General features: G+C 41.0%; 1 pseudogene; it reads left to right on the top strand.

Annotated features, from left to right (window-relative positions):
- The first annotated feature begins 905 nt into the window (after positions 1-905).
- On the top strand, positions 906-14011 carry LOC149172900 (uncharacterized protein At2g39795, mitochondrial-like; annotated as a pseudogene).
- Positions 14012-16709: the final 2698 nt, after the last annotated feature.

Below are 16709 nucleotides of genomic sequence, written 5' to 3'. Positions count from 1 at the left end.
ATCGAAAGGTATATTCATCCAGCTGGACGATCAGGGAGGAAGAAAGGAGGCTCAAAAGCTGTTTGGAAGCAGAGTAAAACCCTAGGGCTCCTAGAGGAAGGCCTAGGACTATCGTATTTGGAAAGATGGGAAGGGCAGAAGAAGCAGTAGGAGAAACTATCCTTGTCGGAGCATGGAGTGATGACAAATGATACTTTCCAAGTAAGTTTTGATCCTTCCCGCCCTCACAGTCATTTTTATTCAGGAGGGTTAGAGGACATTGTGATTAGTTGCGGGCTCAGAAGCAATGAGGAATGGAGCACAGGCCAAACAGTGGGGGTAGGGTTTGGTCAAGAAGAGACAGAGCTGAGCCTGACTCAGGCTCATGTGTCTAGCAACCCTCACACACTCAGACGAAACAAGGTACAACATCAAAATCTGGTCATAGGGGCCGGAATTGCTGGTGTGATCGAAATTGCAAAAGGGTTGACAGAGGATTGGAAGGCGGCTGGGGAAAGTATAATGAAAGGAAGGGGAATCAAGTTGATAGAGGCAGGGGAAGGGAGTGGAAGTGGGAAGGCAGAACAGGCGGTATACAAGGCACTTGTAGTTGGGGCGGAAGCCACAAATCTAGTAGGAGGAAGGTTGGTTGGAGGGAGTCGAGAAACAAGAGAAGAAGGGAGTGCAGGAACGCTCCTGGAAGTATCAGCAAATGTGGAAACAAACTCACAGAATAGGGAGGAATGGATACGACAGAGGCAGGCGAGGGAGAAGAGGAAAAAGCACAAAATAATCAAAAGAAAGGAGGTTGTTTCAAATATGGTCCTTGGAATGGACGTTAAAATTGATGAGGCCATGGAAGTCGCGGACTTAACCCTAGTAGGAAGGGCTCAAGGCAAGAAATACTCTGCCAATTTCATTTAGGAATGGACCTCAAAAAGCTAGACGGCAGTGCCAGACATTGTCTTTCAGGTCACGACATTGGCAAAAGGTTGGTTTATGGTCAAGTTCAGAAGGAGGGAAGCAGTGGAATGGATTCTAGAGAGGAACTGGTCATTCGGGAGACACCCAATTTACTTCAAAAAATGGAATCCAATGTTCGATGCATAGAGAGAAAGGGTGGATGAATTACCTGTATGGGTCCGCATGCTCGGACTCCCACTATTTTTCTGGATAGAATCTATTTTCAAAGCCATTGGGAACCACCTTGGAAAATTCATGGAGGCAGACATGTCATTCCTGCAAACAAGAGACCAGGGGATGGCTCGTATCCTGGTAAGTTTAAACCCTTAGTCTAGTTTGGCAGAGGAGATTCATTTGCAATACAAAGATTTCAAGTACGTGCAACAATTAGATTATGAACACTTGTCATTCAGATGCCACAAGTGTCACATTTATGGACACCTGGAAAAAGAGTGTCCGATGGGGTTTAGGTGTCGAAGGAAACAGAGGAAGGTAGAGACAGGGGTAGCAGAAGAGGAGGAATCAAAAGGAAGGAAACCAAAGAGAATTATGAGTGAAGATCAGATGGATATAGACAAGCAATAGGAGGACTTAGTAGAGCGCATGGAAGTGCAGGGAGAAGGTTATCCTGGACCTCAGGCCCCTCAGCAGCAGGAGGGATCTAAGCAAGATCAGGAACCAGCAGCAGAAAATCCCGGGAGCCTCATTATCACACCAGAGGGTACGGGTCCGGCCTTAACCCTACCTTCTTTTACTCTTGCATTTTCTTTGATTTTTTCTGAATCAGTGCCTAGCCCTTCCAGGCATTAAAACATTTTTATTCCAATTTCAAGTATTGTAAACAACCAATTGGAGAGCATCATTACCTCTATCCCTAAGTTAGATCTGAACCGTAAGAATGCAAGCGGTAAGGTGGCCCAAATCTTGTAGAGACCCTAGCTACAAAACCATCCTACAACCTCAGACCTCGCGAGAAAAAGCCCCCTCCATGGGAGGTAGTGGGGGGAATTGATATGCAAATCCCCCAAGCAAGGGACCGCAAGGTGAGAGGGAGGATAACCAATTTGTCAAAAGCTCAGTTAAGAGCCAAAATAGATATAGCAGATGGGAAGCAAATGTCCATCTTCGGGGCACTTAGAGCAGCGAAATCCCCACCTGAGGTAATCCAATGATCATCCTCTCCCTGAATTGTCGGGGCTTAGCCAGTAACCCTAAGAAACTAGCCCTAAAAGAAGTTATTCGAATCCACAATCCGGATATCCTACTGCTCCAAGAAATGTTGGGAGTAGGAGAAGAAGTCACAAAATCTCTGTCTAAAACTATGCCTGGTTGGAGCATCCAGTCACTGGATGCCAAAGGCCGCTCTGGGGACTAGCTTTGGGAGTAAATGAAGGAAAATTCAAAGTTCTGAACACCTGGGGGATGGACCAAGCGATGGGGATTTAAGTCTACTCCCTAGAGCTATGCACTAATCTGGTGATCCTCAATATTTATGGACCTTGCCAAGGAAGAGTTCATTTCTGGAAAAACCTCTTCTCTAAGTCTCTTTTCGATATCCTGAATCTGGTGATCAGGGGCGATTTAAACTTCTCTCTAGGCACAACTAAAACCTGGGGTCCTTCAACCTGAGAAGACTCGCTATAGGACTTCTTCACCAAACTCATCAGAGAGAATAAGCTACTGGACATAAACTTACTGAAGCTAAGGCCTACCTGGAGGAATAGGAGAACAAGGGAAGATCGAGTGGCCAAAAGACCAGATCGTTTTCTCTTGAGAGAGGAGGTAGTGACAAAGATCCCAGCTTTTAGACAGTGGGTGGGGGAAGCAAGGGACTCAGATCATTTGCTAGTCCTGCTAGAGTTAAACAAGCACCCCAAACTTCTGGCAGCTCCCTTTAAATTTAATCCTGCTTGGTTAATGGAGGAATCCTATAACTCTCTTTTTAAAGAAACCTAGAGACTAGTGAGGGCAAGAGAGACTGGGGATAAAGCCTTCTCTTTATGGAGAACCTAAAACGTCTTAAAAAGGCCACGATGGAATGGGCTAGGGCAAAGAAATTGAAAGAAGATGAAGACCTAATCCAAATAGGGAAGGACTTAGAAATGTTCAAAAGCCCAGAAGCTAATGGATATGAAACACAAGAAAAAAGGGATAGGATCATGCAGCTGGAATCCCAAAGGCGCAAAATACTCTTAGCAAGAGAAGAACAGTGGTGCTTGAAAAGCAGAGCCATTTGGCTAAGGGTTGGGGATGAAAACACCAAATTATTCCAAAATTATGCAAAAGGAAGGAAGAACATGAACACCATTTGGTCCTTAAAGGCAGAAGGAGGAAGAGAGGCAAGAACCTTTGAAGAACTCTCACAAATGGGAGTAAGACACTTCCAAAATTTATTTACAGCTCCTGCGGAAGTATCCCTAGCATAAGTGATCCGAATAGCTCAGACTTTCCCTCGTTATGTGGACGATGGGGATCCTATGGAGCTCATGGGGGAAGTCACGAGGGGGAGGTTGAAGGAATCATAAAATCTATGCCAAAGGACAAGAGCCCCGGACCAGATGGCTAGACAGTGGAGCTGTTTCAACATTTTTTTGAGCAGATTGGAAGTGAACTGACTGAAGTGGTAGAAGAGTCCAGAAGGAAAGGTGCAACCTATGCCCCTTTTAATTCAACATTCATAGCGCTCATCCCAAAATGAAGAACCAACCTCTTTCGAGGATTTTAGACTGATCTCCCTTTGTAACTGTATGTACAAAATTATAGAAAAGGTGATCGTTGTTAGACTAAAGCCTTTGTTATCTAGGCATATATAAAAAGAAAAATTTGGTTTCCTGGATAGAAGACAGATCCATGAGGCAATTGGTGTGGCCCAGGAAACCATTCATAGCATCAAACAAACAAAAAGCAAAGGAGCAGTAGTGAAAATTGATCTATCTAAAGCTTATGACAGAATTAGTTGGATGTACCTTCATATTCTCTTCATTCATCCGGGGTTTCAATTTAATTTTATAAATTGGGTCATGGGGTGTTTGACCAATGTGAGTTTTGTGGTGTTAATTAATGGAGCGAAATCCTATTTCTTTCAAGGACAAAAAGGGTTGAGACAAGGTTGCCCCCTTTCACCTCTTCTCTTCCTCCTAGTGGCTGAAGGTCTCATCCAACTGCTTTTAGAGGCCAAAAGAAACGGTGAAATTCATGGAGTGGAGGTGGATGTCAACTTGTATATAACCCATCTTCTGTTTGTGGATGACATCCTCCTTTTCAGTAATGGAAGAAGGAGCGAAACAAAGGAATTAAAAAATTTCTTGGACCTCTTCCTTAAGGAAACGGGCATGCAAGTGAACAAGGAAAAATCCCATCTGTTGTTGGAAGGATTCAACAGAATGGAAGCACTGAATATAACTGAAGTCCTTCCCTTCGAAGAGTGGAAGTTAGAAGACAACTTTAAGTATCTGGGTTTTTTCCTAAAGCCGAACTCATACAAGAAGTAGGATTGGTTCTGGCTAGTAGCAAAAATAGAATCGAGGATCACTTACTGGAGCTATAAATGGATGTCTAGAGCAGGTAGACTAATTCTCATCAAATTAGTCCTTTTGGCTATACCTGTTTACTGGACAGCTCTAACATGGGTTCTGAAAAGAATTCTGGAAAAAATCAGAAGAGTTTGCAGCAAATTTCTCTAGGTAGGATCCAAGGAGGAGTCGGTATTGCCATGGGTGGCATGGGATAAGGTGGTAAGGCCGAAGGAGTGGGGTGGATGGGGAATTAAATATTTAACAACCTTTGGACCATCTCTAGCAGCAAATTTGGGATGGAGATTAATTAAGATGGAGAACCTGTGGGCAATGGTTGTCAAGAGGAAATATATCGACCCCATCCCTATGGAGGATTGGATCAGGAATCCAAATAGGAAGAAAGGAAACACTTCAGTGGTGTGGAAAGCCACCTTAGATGCTTTCAATATCATTGAACAAGGCCTGTCATGGCAAGTAGGGAATGGAGAACAAGTCAAGATAGGGAAGGACCCATGGGTGGGATATAATGAAGGATACTCACTCTCCCCAGGACTCATAAATCAACTAGACATCAGAGGCATCTAGTACATAAGCCAGATCCAGAAAAATGGCCACTCCACCATATGGGGACAAGCCTGGTTAACAGGGGCAGACTTAAATCTTAATCTACATTGGAGGGAGGAATGGCACAATTTCACAAAGGAACTGTCCAGGTCAAATGTCAGGCTAAGAGATAGACCAGACCAACTGGTATGGGCACATGCGGACATGAGCTCTTACTCTCCTAAACAAGGCTATAAATATCTCATGTCGAGGAAAGGTTGGGGGATCCAGGATTGGTGGGTTAGTTCAATATGGAAGCTTCAATGCCCAGCCAAAGCTAGGATGTTCTTTTGGTGCATTCTCCGGAGAAAGGTGCCAACTTGGGATACATTACAGAGGAGATACAAGTCAGGGCCAGGGAGATGTGCCTTATGCAAAAATGATGTAGAAACAATCCAATCTCTTTATAGAATGCTCATACACAAAGGATGTATGGCAGGAAGTAGGGAGACTGATCCAGAAGAGGGTGTCCTGGGAAGGGGAGTCACTAGTAGAAGTATGGAATAATTGGTGGAAGAATAACCCGGAAGGAAATTTGAGGAATCTACCTCTAATCATTGCTTGGGGTGTCTGGTTAGCCCGGAACAACAGTATTTTTAAAGAACAAAATCCCTCGGCTGGAAATACCACGGTAGGATGCACAACAATATACTCAAGCATCCCAGAGCCAATCCAGGAAGCATGCACTCACCCTGTTAGAGAGGAGAAAATTAAGGAAGGAACCCCATGGGCCTACTTTGATGGGGCATCCGATCAAAACAACAAATGTGGGGTGGGATTGGTGATACACCTAAATGAGCACAGTGTAGAAATCTCCACTGTAGATCAACAGATTATGCAATATAGTAAAGCAAAATACAAGATCTACTTCTACAACAAACTTTGCGGAAGCTTAATCGAATATGAGCAAGATCAATTAGAAAACATATAACTGAGAATGAGAAATCAATCACACATAACACAGAAGAAATAACCCGGTGAAAGCCTTAGCCTAAAACCCTAATCTCTGTATTATCATACAAGCGGAAATATGTTCAAGTTACAAAAAGAATTAGCTCTCAAGCTATCCTGCTCTCTCTGCAATAAAAAACAATACAGCTCACAGACTGAGTAGACACTAGATATGCCTTTCCTCAGCCCTCCAAGCCTCCTATTTCCTTGCGCAGTTTTTCTTGGGGTCCAATGATGTCACATGTGTGAATTGGCCTCATCACACTCACTAAACTGAAGAAGTAACTGCACAATCTCCAAGGAATGAATTCCTTCTGCATGCAAGAGATATTCACAATGGAATATTCCTGCAACTGATAGTACACTGTCCCTCCATCTGATCTCAACTGGGTCTCTATCTGAACTGACATGCATGAGTTATTTATGAGAGAATATTCAGTTATCTGAAGTGCAACAGTTACATGCATGCATGCATTAACTAACTGAACTCACAATTAATTCAACAAACTGTTTGAATTAATCTAACTGGACTTGACTCAGTTAATTGAGCCAACTAATTACAACTCAATATTACAACTCATCCTTATCTCTTTAACTGATGGATAAATTCGTCAATCAATGGAGAAACTGTTGCATGTCCCCACATAGACTTCATGTTTGATTTTATACAACTAATTAACTCAAGGTGAATTAATTAATTATTTTACAAACAGTTGCTAAGATCAAATTCAAATTTTTACGTCTCTATTTTAGTTCAGGGAATAACTAAAATAGGAAGGTATCCCGAAATGCTATTTATAACAGTACTAAATTTAGCACTTCTATATTTAGCATTTCTTGTTGCTATTTTCAACACTCCCTCTCAACAAGAAATGGATTATCAGTAACCCCAATCCAGTCTCTGTGGAACTCGAACTTGCATTTTGACAATGCCTTAGTCAAAATATCTGCATCTTGTTCCTTGATCGAAACATACAGCAACAACATGATCCTCTCGACTACACAGTCTCGAAGATGGTGATACCGGATATCAATGTGCTTGGACCTGTCACGAAAAATTGGATTCTCAGAGAGTTTGATAAAACTCTGATTATCGCAGTAGATCACGGCTGGATCCATCCTATGACCAAACAATCCCACTAGAATCTTCCACATCCAAATGGCCTCACATGCAGCTTGACTAGCAGCCATGTATTCAGCCTCTACTGAGCTAAGTGTAACTGATCTCTGTTTCCTGCTGTACCAGGAAACTGCAACTGAACCAAGGTTGAATATTCCTCCAGAAGTGCTCTTCTGGTCTAATGGACTCCCTGCCTAATCCACATATGTGAAGCCTTGAAGCTTCACTCCCTCTGTCTATCTGTACCACAATCCAAACTTAGATGTGCCTCTGAGGTATCTCAGCACATGATTTGCTACCTTCCAAAACAGATTGGTAGGTTGAACCATAGCTTGACTCAGCTGGTTCACCGCAAAGCATAAGTCAGGTCATGTGTTCACCAGACACATAGGTGAACCCACCAGCTGCCGATAAATAGTAGCAGCTACTACCTCACCTGAAGTAGCATCCTCTTTCCTCCAGTTCCCAACTAGAGGAGTCTGCATGGGCTTGCACTTCTCCATGTGAAAGCGCTTGAGTATCTCATTGGCATACTTGCCTTGAGACACAAATACTTCACCATCTTTCTGCCACACCTCCATGCCTAGAAAGTAGTGCATAAGACCCATGTCTTTCATTTCGAACTCTCTTGCAAGACTGTGTCAGCTGATCATCACCTGTCAAAATCAGATCATCGACATAAAGAACAATGATCAATGGTTTACCTTCTACCATGATGTGGTAAAGGTTCACATCTGCTTCACTCTTGGTGAAGCCCAACCTAGTGAAATAGTTGTCGATCCTGGTGTACCAAGCACGGGGTTCTTGCTTCAATCGATACAAAGCCCTCTTGAGTTGGCACACATGCAACTCATGATCGAAGGTCTCGAAACCCTCTATCTGCTCAATGTACACCTCCTCCTCAATCTTCCCATTGAGGAATGATGTCTTCACGTCCATCTGATGGATCTTCCAACCCATCTGAGCTAATAGTGCTAACATCGATCTACTAGATGAGTACCTCGCTATAGGATCAACGGTCTCATCGTAGTCGATCCCCTCGACCTGTGAGAAACCTCGGGCAACAAACCTTGCCTTATGTTTCTCAACACTGCCATCAGCTGCCTGCTTTACCTTGTAAAGCCATTTGGAACTCACCACTGACTTGCCCTGAGGTCTTGGGACAACATCCCACACACTGTTCCGAATGATAGAGTCGTACTCCTCTACCATTGCATCAACCCAGACTGGTTGCTGCACTGCCTCCTCGAATGAAGAAGGTTCGGTATCTACACACTCCCCAACCAGGGCCATGTACCCAATGTACCGCTCGGGCAACCTCCTCTGTCTGCGCTGAGAAGATGGCTGTCCCACATTCTCCCACGCATCCAACATCAACCTGTTAGCTTCCCTTGAGCGTTTCCACCCATCTCTGGAAGTCTCAGCATGAGTGGATGTCTCCACTCCCGATCCTCTGCATGCGGCTGCTCCGCATCAATCTAAGGCTCCTCCTCCTTAGGAACTGAAAGTTCCTCCTATGCATGCAACTTGAGCTCCCTCTCAAGTGATAATTGCATGGCTTTCTGCTCGCCGAACTTTAGATCCCGTCGTACCACTGTCCTCTGACTGGTAGGCAGATACACCTGATAGTTGTGGGGTGTATCCGTGTACCCCACAAGTATTCCCAACTCAGGTGTTGGATCCAACTTCTTCCAGGCATCTTTGGTCACATGATAGTAAACTGAGGATCCAAAGATTCAGAAGTGACTCACATTTGGTCGCTTCTCGGAAAAGGCCTCCATAGGTGTCTTCATTCCCAGTATATGGTGCAGGCTTCTGTTATGCAAGTATATTATTGTATTGCATGCCTCAGCCCACAAATGCAGTGGTAGGCTTTGGTCATGCAACATCGCTCGAGCTACTCCCACAATTAATTTGTTCTTCCTTTCGGCCACCCCATTCTGCTGTGGGTTATGGGGTGCCGTCAACTCCCATTTAATTCCTTCTGCAGCGCAGAAGTCCTTAAACTGTTGGGAGACATACTCTCCACCATTGTCACTATGCAAGGCTTTTATTTTCTTTCCAGATTCTTTCTCTGCCAAGGCTTTAAACTCACAAAACCTCAAGAAGGTCTAATCCTTCTTTTGCATAAAGTAGATCCAGCATCTACGAGAAAAATCATCAATAAAAATAACATAGTACCTTTGTTTAGTGGTGGAGGCTGTAGAGAAAGGTCCACAAACATCTGAGTGAACTCACTCCAGGATTGCTCCAGCTCTACTGTCTCGATCCGGAAAGGAAGATTTCGCATACTTACCCAAGGTACAACCTTTGCATGTATTTGTCTGCTCCAGTTTTCCCTTGGGTAGTCCGGTAGAAATTTGCTGCATGATCTTCAGGGCTCCATGGTGCAAGTGGCCCAGTCTTCTATGCCATAGCTTGCCAACATCTTGGCTGTGCACCATCTTAGCTTTGAAACTCAATGCAGCAGAGTCGTCTACCTCCAGCTTGTAGAGATTCTTTACTCGGATCCCAATTCACTTGGTCTATCCAGTACCAATAGGCCTCAGGAATACCTTTCCTTTACTAAAGACTACATCATAGCCTTTATCTTCTAGCATAGCGATAGACACAAGATTCTTCTTCAGACCTAGTACATACTTTACATTAGTCAAGGTGAGGGGAGCTCCATGCTCCCTCTGAAACACAATCGTACCTTCACTTGAAACACGGTACTTTCCATCATCACCCATCTCGATCCGCATCTGGAGATCCGTCTCCTCTAAGGTACTCAAAAGATTCTTGTCACCTGACATGTGGAATGAAGCTCCACTGTCCAGGTACCACACACATCCCACTATGGATGAAACCATACATGCAATAAGCGAGAAATCCAACTCAAACTGTGAGGCCAGTGCCTCACCATCAGATCCCTTCGAGGAACCCTTCTTGAATTTCTTCTGTGGACAATTCATAGCATAATGGCCCACTTCATGACAATGAAAGCATCGCACTTTCGATTTGTCAAACTTCTTCCCACCATGGGAAGAATTGGATTTGGGATGGGATGCCTTCCCTTTCCCTTTCCTTGCCTTACTTGTTAAGGCTAGATTTTCCTCATCATCTTGCTTCGATGAGGATCCATCTCTGGTGCTTCTTCTTATCTCCTCCTGCATCAGATCCGACCAAAATCGTTCCCAATCTGGCAGTTTTTCTCTTCCATTAACCGAGTCTTGGTAGCTATGCCAGCTCTTAGGAAGACCGAGGAGTGCAAGACTCACCATGTCATCATCAACAATCATGATCCCTACACTTCCAAGCTCATCCTTGCAGGTGGTGAGCTTGTTCAGATTTGTAGAGATCGTGTTGCCCTTTTCACACTTGATTTTCCGAATCTTGTCTTTCAGCACCAGTTTCCTCTGATCATTGTTGTTCTGATATAGATCTTTCAATGTTTTCCGCATCGAAAACGGTGTCTCCTTCCCATGGAGGCTCAAGACAATGTGGTCTCGAACTCCCTCCGGGAGGATTCTCCTTGCCCTAGCCACACATTTCTTCCATTCCGCCAATTTTGTAGTGTTAGTCGGCTTGGGGGCTTCTTGATCAATGAAGTCCTTTAGACCGTTATCCTCTAATACTTCTTCCATGTGATCCTTCCAGGCTATATAATTCGAGTTGCCATCAAGGAAATGCTTGAGTCTTAAACTGTTGAACGCCATTGGTGAAATTGAGATGTGATAAGAACTCGATTTCTATATTCAGGAACTTAAAACTTCGAACTTCTCCCTTATTGTATATTGTTCTTTGCTTTGATCACCTTTGCTCTGATACCATGTACAAATTCCCATTGTAGATCAACAGATTATGCAATATACTAAAGCAAAATACAAGATCTACTTCTACAACAAACTTTGCGGAAGCTTAATCAAATATGAGCAAGATCAATTAGAACACATATAACTGAGAATGAGAAATCAATCACACATAACATAGAAGAAATAACCCAAGGAAAGCCTCAGCCTAAAACCCCAATCTCTGTATTATCATACAAGTGGAAATATGTTCAAGTTACAAAAAATTTCAGCTCTCAAGCTATCTTGCTCTCTCTGCAATAAAAAACAATACAACTCACAGACTGAGTAGACACTAGATATGCCTTTCCTCAGCCCTCCAAGCCTCCTATTTCCTTGCGTGGTTTTTCTTGGGGTCTAATGATGTCACATGTGTGAATTGGCCTCATCACACTCACTAAACTGAAGAAGTAACTGCGCAATCTCCAAGGAATGAATTCCTTCTACATGCAAGAGATATTCACAATGGAATATTCCTGCAACTGCTAGTACATTGTCCCTCCATCTGATCTCAACTAGGTCTATGTTTGAACTGACATGCATGAGTTATTTATGAGAGAATATTCAGTTATCTGAAGTGCAACAGTTACATGCATGCATGCATTAACTAATTGAACTCACAATTAATTCAACAAACTGTTTGAATTAATCTAATTGGACTTGACTCAGTTAACTGAGCCAACTAATTACAACTCATCCTTATCTCTTTAACTGATGGATAAATTCCTCAATCAATGGAGAAACTGTTGCATGTCCCCACATAGACTTCATGTTTGATTTTCTACAACTAATTAACTCAAGGTGAATTAATTAATTATTTTACAAACAACTGCTAAGATCAAATTTGAATTTTTACTTCTCTATTTTAGTTCAGGGACTAACTAAAATAGGAAGGTATCCCGAAATGCTATTTATAGCAGTACTAAATTTAGCACTTCTATATTTAGCATTTCTTGTTGCTATTTTCAACACACAGAAGCCTCAAAGCCTCGATGGGATTGGGGAGTGGAACCAATAATTTCGCAGAACTATCTGCCTTAAAACTCCTCCTATGTTGGCTTACCCACCTGGGCATTCCATTGGTTCAGATCTTCGGGGATTCGATGAATATCATTAAATGGTTCAACGGTGTGAGCAGATGCCAGAATTACATTTTATACCCATTGTTAGAAGAAGCAAAACACCTAAAGTTATTTTTTAATGATTTTTCTTTATGCCATATATACAGGGAACATAATGACACAACATATCAACTTTCTAAAGTGGGTCTATAACAAGATATGGACAGTTGGATAATAGAGGAAGCAGACCGAGATGAGATCCATGTGTCAGATCAAGCACCATATGCATAATGTTGACATATCACTCTGGTTTTTGCATAGGCTTCCAATTTATGACAATTATTTAGTCTTTCAGTTTCAGACTCGTACATAGCAGAACAATTTGTTTTTTTTTTACTTTTACTTTATCGGAATATGTCAATGAACTGGTATAAAACTTTAAGTTATAACTTAACACATTCCTGTTTGCACTGTTTTCCTCAATGACGAGACCCGAGAATGGCTCGGAACATATTTCTTGAGACTTTGATAAACATCTGATATGTGTTTTAGATGGTTTTGGTTTTTGTTGATAAATTGTCATCGACAACTGATCCTTTATCTCATTTGGGTTGTTTTCCTCATCGAGAAGGCCCGGGATAAAAGGATCAGTGATTTTACTCCAGTCAAGGTGAGATGGTAGACATGGAATATACTCAAACTGCATTTCAGAAAAACTCTATGATTAGATCAAATCATACAGTTAACAGAATGCTTAATTGCATATACTATGTAACATTTTATAAATCGTAATAAATGTTAGATTTTTTCCTTGAAAAAAAATTGCTAACATAGCTTAGTCATTTCAATTAGGTGTGTGTAGGCACATACATGTATATATATTTATACCAACAACTTCCTTGTTTAATGTGAAGCCAAGCAGTCATACAACAAAACAAATCTGGCTTAAATTGTAACACCGAACACCTTAATTTTTTTTTAAGAACAATAAGGAAAAGTGACAAGATATTTTGCAATAATTATTGATGGTCTGCGTCGATCTCTTGTCCATAGGTTGAAACTTACAGAGACAAGGTGCTTAGTTGAATACTTGAATCATTGGGAGGAGGACCAAATCTTTACTTCTTCAAAGTAGTCCAAGATGGCTGGCATTTTAGGATCTTTAAGCCTTACAAACTTCAACCATATAAGTCGTGTTGCTACACATATCACAGAGTTAACATTCCATATGGTTGCAGAGCTGCCTCATATGTTGCATCAGTGGCCTTTAGAGCCCTAAAGCAACAAAGATTAATTCATTCAGACCTTGTGGTTGCATTTCAAAACCGATGTAGGAGAGAAATAACGAAAGGTGCAACATGGGTTCTAAGCTGAGCGGCTACTGCAACAACAACCAAGTCGAAATACGAAGAAAACCTCTTGGAAGTTCTTAATGAGGAGATTCGGTGTGCGATTGAATCAGACCCTCCCACGCAGGATGTCAAACCTGAGGGCACCATACCCTTTGAGATAGAAGATTTGCGAGGCGTTCAGACGATTACACTCTGGAGGAAATATGGTAACGAGGAAATCAAGGTTGAAGTTCTTTCCGTGGATGTTGATGACGATAACGGTGAGGAAGGTAGTGGAAGTGATACCACATCAGGGGGTATCCAAGTGAATTTAACTGTCACTGTTGCCAAAGGAGGAGGTCCTTTCCTCGAATTTATTTGCATTGGGTATTCCAATGAGGTTTCAATTGAGGGCATGGCTGTCAAGCATAAGCAATCGACAAAAGCAGAAGCAGTTGGTCCAATTTCATATTAGGGACCTCCCTTCAATGACTTGGACGAGAATTTACAGAAGGGATTCCATAAATACTTAGAAGTGGGAGGCATCACACCTAGTCTATCAAATTACTCGTGCGAGTACATGATAAATAAGGAGAGCAAGGAGCATACCAATTGGTTGAAGAATGTTAAGGAATTTTATTTAAAAAAAGAGAGTTAATGTTCCATATGTTTCATAAACGTGTGTCATAGAATATAGTTATTCATATCCTATAATCTACCCTCGTAGCCTCACCCAATGTGATGAATTGACTGCTCGAATTTTCATTACATCAGCGGTGGCAACAAACCTACATTCCTAAAAAATAATTCAACCAATCATAGAGTTCAGGATTCTGTGATCCATATCAAGTTAAGAAAGATTCTTCGGTGAAAATCACATGGAATATCATTTGTGACGCGTTTCGAACCAACTAGTGTGGTTCATCGTCCATGTGATTTTCGCCGAAGAATCTTTCTTAACTTAATTCAACCAATCATCAGGTTAATAATAACACTGATCCTATAATAAATAAAGACCTCATGATTATTTTTGATATTAATAATGTCATAGATTTTGTTCATAATAATAAAATGATAACCATACATCCCCGACGCTAGCCATGGAAATATCTGGAGATTCAAGCCATTGTGTTTTAATCTCTGCACAAAAAATTGATTCATCCACCATTCCTCTCAACAACGCGCACTCAATTCACAAGAAAAACCAAGGAAATGAACATGATTTGACTAAATCGAATTTCTAGACTCAGCACAGAATCAAACGATGTTTACAAAACTCGGCCCAATAAATTCAAATCTGCCTATTTCTACGCAAAAGAATAATAATTTTGCTAAACCACTATCTTTTGTCCAACCACATAACCCTAATTCAAATCTGCCTATTTCTACGCAAAAGAATAATAATTAGACATCATCTTGCAAGCTCTCTTATAACATCAACGTCCAACTTAGTGGGATCTTTCACCTGCACTTGATGGTAGATACCATCCAACTCCATCATAAACTTGTCCAAAGAGCTCGCCTACACCATCTTTCTCCTTCAACAATAGTCTTCGGTAAGAAAGTCGAAGTCATAGACCGTGAATCTACACATTGACTTGAGAAGTGAAGCCCTAAAGCTATCATAGTTCTCATTAGGCCACTGAGTTTATCTACTGTGACAGCCTGATTTTCTTTTTCGTCGATCTTGAATATTATGAAGAGATATATCGTCTTTCTTCGTTTGACCTCGCCTAGATCTTTTGATTCCAATGCCTCCATATCATTCATTGCTTTAAGCTTTTCAATAATTATGTGAACCGATGCTACGAGGTAACATATATTCCACACGTTGTATAGGAGCTGGAGATGGAGGTAAAGTATAACACACAACGCATGAGTAGGAGTTGGAGGTAACGTATAACACATATTAAACCTAACACTACTTTGTGCAGGAGTTGAAGCTGGAGGAAATGTATAACGCTATTAAATATACCACGACTTGTGCAGAAATGTAGCATATATAGCATGAGCAGGAGCTGGCTATTAAAACTAAGCCTAATAGATAAAATAGAGATGCCTCTTACGTGTAATCCGTTGATATTTACATTGTCCATCAGTTACAAATTCTGCTCATTCAATCTATATCACACCTTCCTTGTTGTCAATACTATATATGGGACTGTCAATACTCATTATCAGGATTTCTGACTCTTGACATTTATGCTCCATTCTTCCTTTTCCTTGTGTTAGATATTTTGCAGCGATTCATATCTTACCATTGTATATAGAGCTCGTTCTGAGTGCTCAATTCTCTTTTGAATCCCATTTCTTTCTTTGAGATGCTTGCTTACAATGCAAGTTTTCTTTAATAATTTTTTTCTATGTGATTTATCAATGCTAGTGATGTCCCATCCTTTTTTTTAATAGCAAGCAGTAATAGCCTTTTGTTCAACATCTTGTTGTTCTGTGTATTTTCATCATTTTCTTTTGAATGCCCAAGAATTTCATCTCGGTGATAGTAGAAAATAGATATGGCGATACGTTGTATTTGAATGTTTGTCTATTTTCCCACTATAAGATATATGTAACAAATTTTCTACATCTTGAATCGATATGAAGAATGTTCTATTTCAATTTGAATGTTAAGTTGTTGATGTATTGATTTTTCATTTGAAACCTCATGAGATGGTGAATCCTCATATGATCTTCATCTTCAACTATGTTGCTGGTGTTTTTCAAGAGGTTCCTTTTATTGATGATACATACATTTTAACTCTTCTTGCATCCAAATATTTATTTTCACAATAACAGACTTGAAGGACTTAGAGAAATCCTAGTGATGCAGTGAAATTGGTACAATATTTGATTAGTTGTTGGAATAGAAGTCATCACATGGAGATTTCCAATAATTAGGTTCTGATGTAGATCTCATGATGCTTCATGATGAATGCATCTATAGACCAGACATAAACATATACAGAGTCTGCTCCTCCGCTTGATGGAAATATCTTTGCTTTTGCTTCCATGTTTTATATTTAGATGGCTCTCAGGTTTTTATACATCAAATGTTTAACCGGGATCATCATAATGTACATTGAAGCATTTAAAGAATGAAGAATTTTGAAAAACATTGATGATGCAATTTCACAATAAGTTATGCTTAACTTTCAACATGATGTGCAATTGTCTTAGAAGTACTAGTATTGTGTCTACTTGCAGAAATTTATTTACATGTTTATGCATTAGATATATACATGTGAAGAAAAAATAATAATTGAAGAATGGACTTTTGAATGGTGAACCTGATTGATGTTGATAGCTCCTAGAGAACATGACTTGATTTCCCACTTTGATGATGCTTTTGTTCTTGCTGC

This window comes from Pinus tabuliformis, chromosome 4_2 (genome assembly GCF_031772625.1).
Source record: "Pinus tabuliformis cultivar Carrire ecotype Pingquan chromosome 4_2, CPIR1, whole genome shotgun sequence".
Taxonomy (NCBI): domain Eukaryota; kingdom Viridiplantae; phylum Streptophyta; class Pinopsida; order Pinales; family Pinaceae; genus Pinus; species Pinus tabuliformis.
This window is presented reverse-complemented; position numbering and strand designations above follow the sequence as displayed.